This window comes from Pristiophorus japonicus, chromosome 21, assembly GCF_044704955.1.
Source record: "Pristiophorus japonicus isolate sPriJap1 chromosome 21, sPriJap1.hap1, whole genome shotgun sequence".
Taxonomy (NCBI): domain Eukaryota; kingdom Metazoa; phylum Chordata; class Chondrichthyes; family Pristiophoridae; genus Pristiophorus; species Pristiophorus japonicus.
This window is the reverse complement of record NC_091997.1, coordinates 41,314,267-41,326,994: the sequence shown is the minus strand read 5'-3', so window position 1 is coordinate 41,326,994 and position 12,728 is coordinate 41,314,267. Positions and strand designations below refer to the sequence as shown.

The 12,728-nt window shown below is 44.5% G+C and overlaps 8 non-coding genes across 8 annotated transcripts; all 8 read right to left on the bottom strand.

The window, feature by feature from the left end:
* Positions 1–1,429: 1,429 nt before the first annotated feature.
* trnac-gca (transfer RNA cysteine (anticodon GCA)) lies at positions 1,430–1,501 on the bottom strand. Its single transcript has one exon. It is a non-coding gene; the product is annotated as a tRNA-Cys (tRNA).
* A 1,456-nt stretch (positions 1,502–2,957) lies between these two features.
* trnac-gca (transfer RNA cysteine (anticodon GCA)) lies at positions 2,958–3,029 on the bottom strand. The gene has a single exon. It is a non-coding gene; the product is annotated as a tRNA-Cys (tRNA).
* A 1,456-nt stretch (positions 3,030–4,485) lies between these two features.
* Positions 4,486–4,557, bottom strand: trnac-gca (transfer RNA cysteine (anticodon GCA)). Its single transcript has one exon. It is a non-coding gene; the product is annotated as a tRNA-Cys (tRNA).
* A 1,456-nt stretch (positions 4,558–6,013) lies between these two features.
* On the bottom strand, positions 6,014–6,085 carry trnac-gca (transfer RNA cysteine (anticodon GCA)). The gene has a single exon. It is a non-coding gene; the product is annotated as a tRNA-Cys (tRNA).
* Positions 6,086–7,541: 1,456 nt separating this feature from the next.
* On the bottom strand, positions 7,542–7,613 carry trnac-gca (transfer RNA cysteine (anticodon GCA)). Its single transcript has one exon. It is a non-coding gene; the product is annotated as a tRNA-Cys (tRNA).
* Positions 7,614–9,069: 1,456 nt separating this feature from the next.
* Positions 9,070–9,141, bottom strand: trnac-gca (transfer RNA cysteine (anticodon GCA)). The gene has a single exon. It is a non-coding gene; the product is annotated as a tRNA-Cys (tRNA).
* A 1,456-nt stretch (positions 9,142–10,597) lies between these two features.
* On the bottom strand, positions 10,598–10,669 carry trnac-gca (transfer RNA cysteine (anticodon GCA)). Its single transcript has one exon. It is a non-coding gene; the product is annotated as a tRNA-Cys (tRNA).
* Positions 10,670–12,125: 1,456 nt separating this feature from the next.
* trnac-gca (transfer RNA cysteine (anticodon GCA)) lies at positions 12,126–12,197 on the bottom strand. The gene has a single exon. It is a non-coding gene; the product is annotated as a tRNA-Cys (tRNA).
* Positions 12,198–12,728: the final 531 nt, after the last annotated feature.

Below are 12,728 nucleotides of genomic sequence, written 5' to 3'. Positions count from 1 at the left end.
TCATACAATGTTGCATAGTGCAGAAAACCACAAGGTAAATGAAAAAATGGCCGAATTCAAGGAATTACAAAGTCATGCTAATCGTTGCTTTAAAAAGTCGCTCGACTTTCTTTCAAAAATGGCAAAAACATTTATGCAGTGTGAATTTTCAGCTCTTCAAAATCATCAATGATTTTCACATTGGAAATAAAATTGTTTGCAGTTGCACAAGGATCAGTAACCAGAGGACACAAATTTAAGGTGATTGACAAAAGAACAAGAGGCGACATCACAAAACATTTGCTGACAAATTGAGCTCTTGTGATCTGGAATCCACTGCCTGCACGTGTGATGGAAGCAGATTCAATAGTAACTTTCAATAGGAAATTCCTGAAAGGGATCCATCAACAGGGAAACAGAAGGGGAGTGCGATTAATTACACAGCTCTGCCAAACACACAACACAGGCAAAATGGGAAAAATGTTCGCCTTGAAAGCGATATCAATCCAGGATAATTATGGACACGGTGAAGAGGAAGGTATGTGTAGGTTAGATTTATTGTGATAGGATAGGAGTTCATGAGAGGGAACATGGATACAAACCAGGGACCTCTTGAGGTGCAGTCAAATGCTCCAGCCCCTCTCAGATAACAAGTGTCCCATGAGCTTCAATGCAAATTAACTAACAGATATCACCATGAGCTTTCCGCACAAGGTCCAGCCTTTCTTCATTGGGGCACCTTTCAAGCCGAGCCAGATATTCACCCAATCCTCACAATGCCGCACTCCATGCCCACAGCCTCATTCCCGGCACAAGGTCATTAACATATGGGGGAAGGTCTCGCTGGCCTGTGCTTCAGATTAATGCCCGTCTGGGGACAAAACCCTGCTGTGCGAGAAAGAGATGGTTCGTCCACTGCTAGTGGAATGTTTTCAAACTCAATATAAATCTCCCACTTTTCTTGGTGCACTGCTTCGCTCTGACAATGCTTCCCTAGTCTGCTTGCTCTATTCATCCACTGAGGCTCAGTGGTAGCACTCACAGTACTGAGTCAAAAGTTTGTGGGTTCAAGCTCACCCACTCTAAAGACGTGAGCACCCAACCCAGGCTAAGACTTCAGTTTCATATAGACGGAAGTGCTGCCTATTGCAGGGGCCATTTTTCAGATGATATGTGAAAATGAGGCCTTGCCTGCCTTGTCAGGTGATCATAAAAGATCTCACGGCACTAATTGAAGGTCAGCTGAGATGTCCTGGGCTGAACCAGCAAGCAAAGCAGATTGTGTTTTCATTAATCCCACTGCAGTTTGTGGGAGCTTGCTGTTTGCAACCACTTGCTCGTTGCCTCCATCACCAAAAATCCAATCGACCTCCATCACCACTTGTGGTGAATAGTGCTTATGGTCACTGAGGAGCACAGAATGATTGGTTGTGCAACATGAATGACTCTGAGGGGGCATCTGGATTTGAACCAGGGACCTCTTGATCTGCAGTCAAATGCTCTACCACTGAGCTATACCCCCAAGCACAGGCTAATGTGCTTGTGTTCATCATACAATGTTGCATAGTGCAGAAAACCACAAGGTAAATGAAAAAATGGCCGAATTCAAGGAATTACAAAGTCATGCTAATCGTTGCTTTAAAAAGTCGCTCGACTTTCTTTCAAAAATGGCAAAAACATTTATGCAGTGTGAATTTTCAGCTCTTCAAAATCATCAATGATTTTCACATTGGAAATAAAATTGTTTGCAGTTGCACAAGGATCAGTAACCAGAGGACACAAATTTAAGGTGATTGACAAAAGAACAAGAGGCGACATCACAAAACATTTGCTGACAAATTGAGCTCTTGTGATCTGGAATCCACTGCCTGCACGTGTGATGGAAGCAGATTCAATAGTAACTTTCAATAGGAAATTCCTGAAAGGGATCCATCAACAGGGAAACAGAAGGGGAGTGCGATTAATTACACAGCTCTGCCAAACACACAACACAGGCAAAATGGGAAAAATGTTCGCCTTGAAAGCGATATCAATCCAGGATAATTATGGACACGGTGAAGAGGAAGGTATGTGTAGGTTAGATTTATTGTGATAGGATAGGAGTTCATGAGAGGGAACATGGATACAAACCAGGGACCTCTTGAGGTGCAGTCAAATGCTCCAGCCCCTCTCAGATAACAAGTGTCCCATGAGCTTCAATGCAAATTAACTAACAGATATCACCATGAGCTTTCCGCACAAGGTCCAGCCTTTCTTCATTGGGGCACCTTTCAAGCCGAGCCAGATATTCACCCAATCCTCACAATGCCGCACTCCATGCCCACAGCCTCATTCCCGGCACAAGGTCATTAACATATGGGGGAAGGTCTCGCTGGCCTGTGCTTCAGATTAATGCCCGTCTGGGGACAAAACCCTGCTGTGCGAGAAAGAGATGGTTCGTCCACTGCCAGTGGAATGTTTTCAAACTCAATATAAATCTCCCACTTTTCTTGGTGCACTGCTTCGCTCTGACAATGCTTCCCTACTCTGCTTGCTCTATTCATCCACTGAGGCTCAGTGGTAGCACTCACAGTACTGAGTCAAAAGTTTGTGGGTTCAAGCTCACCCACTCTAAAGACGTGAGCACCCAACCCAGGCTAAGACTTCAGTTTCATATAGACGGAAGTGCTGCCTATTGCAGGGGCCATTTTTCAGATGATATGTGAAAATGAGGCCTTGCCTGCCTTGTCAGGTGATCATAAAAGATCTCACGGCACTAATTGAAGGTCAGCTGAGATGTCCTGGGCTGAACCAGCAAGCAAAGCAGATTGTGTTTTCATTAATCCCACTGCAGTTTGTGGGAGCTTGCTGTTTGCAACCACTTGCTCGTTGCCTCCATCACCAAAAATCCAATCGACCTCCATCACCACTTGTGGTGAATAGTGCTTATGGTCACTGAGGAGCACAGAATGATTGGTTGTGCAACATGAATGACTCTGAGGGGGCATCTGGATTTGAACCAGGGACCTCTTGATCTGCAGTCAAATGCTCTACCACTGAGCTATACCCCCAGGCACAGGCTAATGTGCTTGTGTTCATCATACAATGTTGCATAGTGCAGAAAACCACAAGGTAAATGAAAAAATGGCCGAATTCAAGGAATTACAAAGTCATGCTAATCGTTGCTTTAAAAAGTCGCTCGACTTTCTTTCAAAAATGGCAAAAACATTTATGCAGTGTGAATTTTCAGCTCTTCAAAATCATCAATGATTTTCACATTGGAAATAAAATTGTTTGCAGTTGCACAAGGATCAGTAACCAGAGGACACAAATTTAAGGTGATTGACAAAAGAACAAGAGGCGACATCACAAAACATTTGCTGACAAATTGAGCTCTTGTGATCTGGAATCCACTGCCTGCACGTGTGATGGAAGCAGATTCAATAGTAACTTTCAATAGGAAATTCCTGAAAGGGATCCATCAACAGGGAAACAGAAGGGGAGTGCGATTAATTACACAGCTCTGCCAAACACACAACACAGGCAAAATGGGAAAAATGTTCGCCTTGAAAGCGATATCAATCCAGGATAATTATGGACACGGTGAAGAGGAAGGTATGTGTAGGTTAGATTTATTGTGATAGGATAGGAGTTCATGAGAGGGAACATGGATACAAACCAAGGACCTCTTGAGGTGCAGTCAAATGCTCCAGCCCCTCTCAGATAACAAGTGTCCCATGAGCTTCAATGCAAATTAACTAACAGATATCACCAAGAGCTTTCCGCACAAGGTCCAGCCTTTCTTCATTGGGGCACCTTTCAAGCCGAGCCAGATATTCACCCAATCCTCACAATGCCGCACTCCATGCCCACAGCCTCATTCCCGGCACAAGGTCATTAACATATGGGGGAAGGTCTCGCTGGCCTGTGCTTCAGATTAATGCCCGTCTGGGGACAAAACCCTGCTGTGCGAGAAAGAGATGGTTCGTCCACTGCCAGTGGAAAGTTTTCAAACTCAATATAAATCTCCCACTTTTCTTGGTGCACTGCTTCGCTCTGACAATGCTTCCCTAGTCTGCTTGCTCTATTCATCCACTGAGGCTCAGTGGTAGCACTCACAGTACTGAGTCAAAAGTTTGTGGGTTCAAGCTCACCCACTCTAAAGACGTGAGCACCCAACCCAGGCTAAGACTTCAGTTTCATACAGACGGAAGTGCTGCCTATTGCAGGGGCCATTTTTCAGATGATATGTGAAAATGAGGCCTTGCCTGCCTTGTCAGGTGATCATAAAAGATCTCACGGCACTAATTGAAGGTCAGCTGAGATGTCCTGGGCTGAACCAGCAAGCAAAGCAGATTGTGTTTTCATTAATCCCACTGCAGTTTGTGGGAGCTTGCTGTTTGCAACCACTTGCTCGTTGCCTCCATCACCAAAAATCCAATCGACCTCCATCACCACTTGTGATGAATAGTGCTTATGGTCACTGAGGAGCACAGAATGATTGGTTGTGCAACATGAATGACTCTGAGGGGGCATCTGGATTTGAACCAGGGACCTCTTGATCTGCAGTCAAATGCTCTACCACTGAGCTATACCCCCAGGCACAGGCTGATGTGCTTGTGTTCATCATACAATGTTGCATAGTGCAGAAAACCACAAGGTAAATGAAAAAATGGCCGAATTCAAGGAATTACAAAGTCATGCTAATCGTTGCTTTAAAAAGTCGCTCGACTTTCTTTCAAAAATGGCAAAAACATTTATGCAGTGTGAATTTTCAGCTCTTCAAAATCATCAATGATTTTCACATTGGAAATAAAATTGTTTGCAGTTGCACAAGGATCAGTACCCAGAGGACACAAATTTAAGGTGATTGACAAAAGAACAAGAGGCGACATCACAAAACATTTGCTGACAAATTGAGCTCTTGTGATCTGGAATCCACTGCCTGCACGTGTGATGGAAGCAGATTCAATAGTAACTTTCAATAGGAAATTCCTGAAAGGGATCCATCAACAGGGAAACAGAAGGGGAGTGCGATTAATTACACAGCTCTGCCAAACACACAACACAGGCAAAATGGGAAAAATGTTCGCCTTGAAAGCGATATCAATCCAGGATAATTATGGACACGGTGAAGAGGAAGGTATGTGTAGGTTAGATTTATTGTGATAGGATAGGAGTTCATGAGAGGGAACATGGATACAAACCAGGGACCTCTTGAGGTGCAGTCAAATGCTCCAGCCCCTCTCAGATAACAAGTGTCCCATGAGCTTCAATGCAAATTAACTAACAGATATCACCATGAGCTTTCCGCACAAGGTCCAGCCTTTCTTCATTGGGGTACCTTTCAAGCCGAGCCAGATATTCACCCAATCCTCACAATGCCGCACTCCATGCCCACAGCCTCATTCCCGGCACAAGGTCATTAACATATGGGGGAAGGTCTCGCTGGCCTGTGCTTCAGATTAATGCCCGTCTGGGGACAAAACCCTGCTGTGCGAGAAAGAGATGGTTCGTCCACTGCCAGTGGAAAGTTTTCAAACTCAATATAAATCTCCCACTTTTCTTGGTGCACTGCTTCGCTCTGACAATGCTTCCCTAGTCTGCTTGCTCTATTCATCCACTGAGGCTCAGTGGTAGCACTCACAGTACTGAGTCAAAAGTTTGTGGGTTCAAGCTCACCCACTCTAAAGACGTGAGCACCCAACCCAGGCTAAGACTTCAGTTTCATACAGACGGAAGTGCTGCCTATTGCAGGGGCCATTTTTCAGATGATATGTGAAAATGAGGCCTTGCCTGCCTTGTCAGGTGATCATAAAAGATCTCACGGCACTAATTGAAGGTCAGCTGAGATGTCCTGGGCTGAACCAGCAAGCAAAGCAGATTGTGTTTTCATTAATCCCACTGCAGTTTGTGGGAGCTTGCTGTTTGCAACCACTTGCTCGTTGCCTCCATCACCAAAAATCCAATCGACCTCCATCACCACTTGTGATGAATAGTGCTTATGGTCACTGAGGAGCACAGAATGATTGGTTGTGCAACATGAATGACTCTGAGGGGGCATCTGGATTTGAACCAGGGACCTCTTGATCTGCAGTCAAATGCTCTACCACTGAGCTATACCCCCAGGCACAGGCTGATGTGCTTGTGTTCATCATACAATGTTGCATAGTGCAGAAAACCACAAGGTAAATGAAAAAATGGCCGAATTCAAGGAATTACAAAGTCATGCTAATCGTTGCTTTAAAAAGTCGCTCGACTTTCTTTCAAAAATGGCAAAAACATTTATGCAGTGTGAATTTTCAGCTCTTCAAAATCATCAATGATTTTCACATTGGAAATAAAATTGTTTGCAGTTGCACAAGGATCAGTACCCAGAGGACACAAATTTAAGGTGATTGACAAAAGAACAAGAGGCGACATCACAAAACATTTGCTGACAAATTGAGCTCTTGTGATCTGGAATCCACTGCCTGCACGTGTGATGGAAGCAGATTCAATAGTAACTTTCAATAGGAAATTCCTGAAAGGGATCCATCAACAGGGAAACAGAAGGGGAGTGCGATTAATTACACAGCTCTGCCAAACACACAACACAGGCAAAATGGGAAAAATGTTCGCCTTGAAAGCGATATCAATCCAGGATAATTATGGACACGGTGAAGAGGAAGGTATGTGTAGGTTAGATTTATTGTGATAGGATAGGAGTTCATGAGAGGGAACATGGATACAAACCAGGGACCTCTTGAGGTGCAGTCAAATGCTCCAGCCCCTCTCAGATAACAAGTGTCCCATGAGCTTCAATGCAAATTAACTAACAGATATCACCATGAGCTTTCCGCACAAGGTCCAGCCTTTCTTCATTGGGGTACCTTTCAAGCCGAGCCAGATATTCACCCAATCCTCACAATGCCGCACTCCATGCCCACAGCCTCATTCCCGGCACAAGGTCATTAACATATGGGGGAAGGTCTCGCTGGCCTGTGCTTCAGATTAATGCCCGTCTGGGGACAAAACCCTGCTGTGCGAGAAAGAGATGGTTCGTCCACTGCCAGTGGAAAGTTTTCAAACTCAATATAAATCTCCCACTTTTCTTGGTGCACTGCTTCGCTCTGACAATGCTTCCCTACTCTGCTTGCTCTATTCATCCACTGAGGCTCAGTGGTAGCACTCACAGTACTGAGTCAAAAGTTTGTGGGTTCAAGCTCACCCACTCTAAAGACGTGAGCACCCAACCCAGGCTAAGACTTCAGTTTCATACAGACGGAAGTGCTGCCTATTGCAGGGGCCATTTTTCAGATGATATGTGAAAATGAGGCCTTGCCTGCCTTGTCAGGTGATCATAAAAGATCTCACGGCACTAATTGAAGGTCAGCTGAGATGTCCTGGGCTGAACCAGCAAGCAAAGCAGATTGTGTTTTCATTAATCCCACTGCAGTTTGTGGGAGCTTGCTGTTTGCAACCACTTGCTCGTTGCCTCCATCACCAAAAATCCAATCGACCTCCATCACCACTTGTGATGAATAGTGCTTATGGTCACTGAGGAGCACAGAATGATTGGTTGTGCAACATGAATGACTCTGAGGGGGCATCTGGATTTGAACCAGGGACCTCTTGATCTGCAGTCAAATGCTCTACTACTGAGCTATACCCCCAGGCACAGGCTAATGTGCTTGTGTTCATCATACAATGTTGCATAGTGCAGAAAACCACAAGGTAAATGAAAAAATGGCCGAATTCAAGGAATTACAAAGTCATGCTAATCGTTGCTTTAAAAAGTCGCTCGACTTTCTTTCAAAAATGGCAAAAACATTTATGCAGTGTGAATTTTCAGCTCTTCAAAATCATCAATGATTTTCACATTGGAAATAAAATTGTTTGCAGTTGCACAAGGATCAGTAACCAGAGGACACAAATTTAAGGTGATTGACAAAAGAACAAGAGGCGACATCACAAAACATTTGCTGACAAATTGAGCTCTTGTGATCTGGAATCCACTGCCTGCACGTGTGATGGAAGCAGATTCAATAGTAACTTTCAATAGGAAATTCCTGAAAGGGATCCATCAACAGGGAAACAGAAGGGGAGTGCGATTAATTACACAGCTCTGCCAAACACACAACACAGGCAAAATGGGAAAAATGTTCGCCTTGAAAGCGATATCAATCCAGGATAATTATGGACACGGTGAAGAGGAAGGTATGTGTAGGTTAGATTTATTGTGATAGGATAGGAGTTCATGAGAGGGAACATGGATACAAACCAGGGACCTCTTGAGGTGCAGTCAAATGCTCCAGCCCCTCTCAGATAACAAGTGTCCCATGAGCTTCAATGCAAATTAACTAACAGATATCACCATGAGCTTTCCGCACAAGGTCCAGCCTTTCTTCATTGGGGCACCTTTCAAGCCGAGCCAGATATTCACCCAATCCTCACAATGCCGCACTCCATGCCCACAGCCTCATTCCCGGCACAAGGTCATTAACATATGGGGGAAGGTCTCGCTGGCCTGTGCTTCAGATTAATGCCCGTCTGGGGACAAAACCCTGCTGTGCGAGAAAGAGATGGTTCGTCCACTGCCAGTGGAATGTTTTCAAACTCAATATAAATCTCCCACTTTTCTTGGTGCACTGCTTCGCTCTGACAATGCTTCCCTACTCTGCTTGCTCTATTCATCCACTGAGGCTCAGTGGTAGCACTCACAGTACTGAGTCAAAAGTTTGTGGGTTCAAGCTCACCCACTCTAAAGACGTGAGCACCCAACCCAGGCTAAGACTTCAGTTTCATACAGACGGAAGTGCTGCCTATTGCAGGGGCCATTTGTCAGATGATATGTGAAAATGAGGCCTTGCCTGCCTTGTCAGGTGATCATAAAAGATCTCACGGCACTAATTGAAGGTCAGCTGAGATGTCCTGGGCTGAACCAGCAAGCAAAGAAGATTGTGTTTTCATTAATCCCACTGCAGTTTGTGGGAGCTTGCTGTTTGCAACCACTTGCTTGTTGCCTCCATCACCAAAAATCCAATCGACCTCCATCACCACTTGTGGTGAATAGTGCTTATGGTCACTGAGGAGCACAGAATGATTGGTTGTGCAACATGAATGACTCTGAGGGGGCATCTGGATTTGAACCAGGGACCTCTTGATCTGCAGTCAAATGCTCTACCACTGAGCTATACCCCCAGGCACAGGCTAATGTGCTTGTGTTCATCATACAATGTTGCATAGTGCAGAAAACCACAAGGTAAATGAAAAAATGGCCGAATTCAAGGAATTACAAAGTCATGCTAATCGTTGCTTTAAAAAGTCGCTCGACTTTCTTTCAAAAATGGCAAAAACATTTATGCAGTGTGAATTTTCAGCTCTTCAAAATCATCAATGATTTTCACATTGGAAATAAAATTGTTTGCAGTTGCACAAGGATCAGTAACCAGAGGACACAAATTTAAGGTGATTGACAAAAGAACAAGAGGCGACATCACAAAACATTTGCTGACAAATTGAGCTCTTGTGATCTGGAATCCACTGCCTGCACGTGTGATGGAAGCAGATTCAATAGTAACTTTCAATAGGAAATTCCTGAAAGGGATCCATCAACAGGGAAACAGAAGGGGAGTGCGATTAATTACACAGCTCTGCCAAACACACAACACAGGCAAAATGGGAAAAATGTTCGCCTTGAAAGCGATATCAATCCAGGATAATTATGGACACGGTGAAGAGGAAGGTATGTGTAGGTTAGATTTATTGTGATAGGATAGGAGTTCATGAGAGGGAACATGGATACAAACCAGGGACCTCTTGAGGTGCAGTCAAATGCTCCAGCCCCTCTCAGATAACAAGTGTCCCATGAGCTTCAATGCAAATTAACTAACAGATATCACCAAAAGCTTTCCGCACAAGGTCCAGCCTTTCTTCATTGGGGCACCTTTCAAGCCGAGCCAGATATTCACCCAATCCTCACAATGCCGCACTCCATGCCCACAGCCTCATTCCCGGCACAAGGTCATTAACATATGGGGGAAGGTCTCGCTGGCCTGTGCTTCAGATTAATGTCCGTCTGGGGACAAAACCCTGCTGTGCGAGAAAGAGATGGTTCGTCCACTGCCAGTGGAAAGTTTTCAAACTCAATATAAATCTCCCACTTTTCTTGGTGCACTGCTTCGCTCTGACAATGCTTCCCTAGTCTGCTTGCTCTATTCATCCACTGAGGCTCAGTGGTAGCACTCACAGTACTGAGTCAAAAGTTTGTGGGTTCAAGCTCACCCACTCTAAAGACGTGAGCACCCAACCCAGGCTAAGACTTCAGTTTCATACAGACGGAAGTGCTGCCTATTGCAGGGGCCATTTTTCAGATGATATGTGAAAATGAGGCCTTGCCTGCCTTGTCAGGTGATCATAAAAGATCTCACGGCACTAATTGAAGGTCAGCTGAGATGTCCTGGGCTGAACCAGCAAGCAAAGCAGATTGTGTTTTCATTAATCCCACTGCAGTTTGTGGGAGCTTGCTGTTTGCAACCACTTGCTCGTTGCCTCCATCACCAAAAATCCAATCGACCTCCATCACCACTTGTGATGAATAGTGCTTATGGTCACTGAGGAGCACAGAATGATTGGTTGTGCAACATGAATGACTCTGAGGGGGCATCTGGATTTGAACCAGGGACCTCTTGATCTGCAGTCAAATGCTCTACCACTGAGCTATACCCCCAGGCACAGGCTAATGTGCTTGTGTTCATCATACAATGTTGCATAGTGCAGAAAACCACAAGGTAAATGAAAAAATGGCCGAATTCAAGGAATTACAAAGTCATGCTAATCGTTGCTTTAAAAAGTCGCTCGACTTTCTTTCAAAAATGGCAAAAACATTTATGCAGTGTGAATTTTCAGCTCTTCAAAATCATCAATGATTTTCACATTGGAAATAAAATTGTTTGCAGTTGCACAAGGATCAGTACCCAGAGGACACAAATTTAAGGTGATTGACAAAAGAACAAGAGGCGACATCACAAAACATTTGCTGACAAATTGAGCTCTTGTGATCTGGAATCCACTGCCTGCACGTGTGATGGAAGCAGATTCAATAGTAACTTTCAATAGGAAATTCCTGAAAGGGATCCATCAACAGGGAAACAGAAGGGGAGTGCGATTAATTACACAGCTCTGCCAAACACACAACACAGGCAAAATGGGAAAAATGTTCGCCTTGAAAGCGATATCAATCCAGGATAATTATGGACACGGTGAAGAGGAAGGTATGTGTAGGTTAGATTTATTGTGATAGGATAGGAGTTCATGAGAGGGAACATGGATACAAACCAGGGACCTCTTGAGGTGCAGTCAAATGCTCCAGCCCCTCTCAGATAACAAGTGTCCCATGAGCTTCAGTGCAAATTAACTAACAGATATCACCATGAGCTTTCCGCACAAGGTCCAGCCTTTCTTCATTGGGGTACCTTTCAAGCCGAGCCAGATATTCACCCAATCCTCACAATGCCGCACTCCATGCCCACAGCCTCATTCCCGGCACAAGGTCATTAACATATGGGGGAAGGTCTCGCTGGCCTGTGCTTCAGATTAATGCCCGTCTGGGGACAAAACCCTGCTGTGCGAGAAAGAGATGGTTCGTCCACTGCCAGTGGAAAGTTTTCAAACTCAATATAAATCTCCCACTTTTCTTGGTGCACTGCTTCGCTCTGACAATGCTTCCCTAGTCTGCTTGCTCTATTCATCCACTGAGGCTCAGTGGTAGCACTCACAGTACTGAGTCAAAAGTTTGTGGGTTCAAGCTCACCCACTCTAAAGACGTGAGCACCCAACCCAGGCTAAGACTTCAGTTTCATACAGACGGAAGTGCTGCCTATTGCAGGGGCCATTTTTCAGATGATATGTGAAAATGAGGCCTTGCCTGCCTTGTCAGGTGATCATAAAAGATCTCACGGCACTAATTGAAGGTCAGCTGAGATGTCCTGGGCTGAACCAGCAAGCAAAGCAGATTGTGTTTTCATTAATCCCACTGCAGTTTGTGGGAGCTTGCTGTTTGCAACCACTTGCTCGTTGCCTCCATCACCAAAAATCCAATCGACCTCCATCACCACTTGTGGTGAATAGTGCTTATGGTCACTGAGGAGCACAGAATCATTGGTTGTGCAACATGAATGAGTCTGAGGGGGCATCTGGATTTGAACCAGGGACCTCTTGATCTGCAGTCAAATGCTCTACCACTGAGCTATACCCCCAGGCACAGGCTAATGTGCTTGTGTTCATCATACAATGTTGCATAGTGCAGAAAACCACAAGGTAAATGAAAAAATGGCCGAATTCAAGGAATTACAAAGTCATGCTAATCGTTGCTTTAAAAAGTCGCTCGACTTTCTTTCAAAAATGGCAAAAACATTTATGCAGTGTGAATTTTCAGCTCTTCAAAATCATCAATGATTTTCACATTGGAAATAAAATTGTTTGCAGTTGCACAAGGATCAGTAACCAGAGGACACAAATTTAAGGTGATTGACAAAAGAACAAGAGGCGACATCACAAAACATTTGCTGACAAATTGAGCTCTTGTGATCTGGAATCCACTGCCTGCACGTGTGATGGAAGCAGATTCAATAGTAACTTTCAATAGGAAATTCCTGAAAGGGATCCATCAACAGGGAAACAGAAGGGGAGTGCGATTAATTACACAGCTCTGCCAAACACACAACACAGGCAAAATGGGAAAAATGTTCGCCTTGAAAGCGATATCAATCCAGGATAATTATGGACAC